We start from the raw sequence: 1635 nt of genomic DNA, 5'->3' as shown, positions 1-1635 counted from the left end.
CTTTGTTGGCGGTTAATTTGCATATCATGCTGATTAGCCCATGGGAGGCGTAGCGAAGGTATGGTCAATTACCATGTTTGTCTATTATTAGATAGGATAATATATATCGGGAATTATTAGTGAGAGTCTCAGCCTCACAGAATAACTCTTCACTCACCTAACATGACTTAAGAATTGCTTACCATTCACTGTATTATATCTTTATTTTATTAAATTTATAAAATTCTGAAAAGCAAGGAATAATTGTTAAAGTAATCAGGTTAAAAGATAATAAAATTTAACTGAAATTGCAACTAAAATTATCATAAGAAACCTAAACTGAAATTTTTTTTGTTTTTTTAAAGTATTACATATGTCTCCTTTTTCCCCCCACAACCTCTCTCCAGCCACTCCCACTCCCCAGGACAAGCCCCCACTGCCCAGTGTCTGTGTCCATTGGTTATGCTAATATACATGCATACAAGTCCTTTGGTTAATATCTTATGCCCCACCCCCCTCACCTTTCCTCTGAGTTTGACAGTCTGGTGTTTCTATGTCTCTTGATCTACTTTTGTTTATCAGTTTATGTTATTCATTATATTCCACAAATGAGTGAGATCATGTGATATTTATCTTTCTCCAACTGACTTATTTCGCTTAGCATAATTTTATTATATAGGACTAGAGGCCCAGTACACAAAATTCGTGCACAGGGGTGGGGGGGCGGTCCCTCAGCCCAGCCTGCACCCTCTCCAATCCAGGACTGCTGGCTGCTAACCACTCACCTGCTTGCCAGCCTGATCTCCCTAACTGCTCTCCCCTGCCGGCCTGATCGCCTCTAACTGCCTCTGCCTCAGCCCCGCCACCATGGCTTTGTCCGGAAGATGTCCAGTCTAATTAGCATATTACCCTTTTATTAGTATAGATAGTATTCCATTGTGCAGATATACCGCAGTTTTTTAATCCACTCACTGCTGATGGGCACTTAGGCTGTTTCCAAATCTTAGCTATTGTAAATTGTGCTGCTATGAACATAGGGGTGCATATGTCCTTTCTGTTTGGTGTTTCTGACTTCTTGGGATATATTCCTACAAGTGGGATTACTGGGTCAAATGGGAGTTTCATTAACTTTTTGAGGAAACTCCATACTGTTTTCCACAGAGGCTGCATTCCCACCAGCAGTGCACAAGTGTTCCTTTTTCTCCTCATCCTCACCAACACTTATTTGTTGATTTGTTGATGATAGCCATTCTGACAGGTGTGAGATGGTACCTCATTGTTGTTTTGATTTGCATCTCTCGGATGATTAGTGACTTTGAGCATGTTTTCATATATTTCTTGGCCTTCCTTCTGTCTTTTTTTGAAAAGTATCTATTTAGGTCAGTAGCCCATTTTTTGATTGGGTTTTTTATCTTCCTTCTATCAAGTTGTATGAGTTCCCTGTAAATGTTGGAGATTAAACCCTTATTGGAGATAACATTGGCAGTGGGCTTTCTTGTTGTTTTGTTGGTGGTTGCATTTGCTGTGCAGAAGCTTTTTATTTAGATGTGGTCCCATTTGTTTATTTTATCTTTAATTTCCATTGCCCTAGGAGCTGTATCAGTGAAGATATTGCTTCAGCATATGTCTGAGATTTTGCTGCCTGTGGATTCCTCT

General features: G+C 39.8%; 1 protein-coding gene across 2 annotated transcripts in view; it reads left to right on the top strand.

The window, feature by feature from the left end:
• FAM179B (family with sequence similarity 179, member B) overlaps nucleotides 1-1635 on the top strand; it is a 120841-nt gene that overhangs the window by 114792 nt on the left and 4414 nt on the right. The window lies entirely within an intron of this gene.

The sequence above is a fragment of the Myotis brandtii genome, unplaced genomic scaffold (genome assembly GCF_000412655.1).
Source record: "Myotis brandtii unplaced genomic scaffold, ASM41265v1 scaffold5, whole genome shotgun sequence".
Taxonomy (NCBI): Eukaryota; Metazoa; Chordata; class Mammalia; order Chiroptera; family Vespertilionidae; genus Myotis; species Myotis brandtii.
Note: the sequence above shows the minus strand (reverse complement) of the source record. Positions and strands in the feature narration are given on the sequence as shown.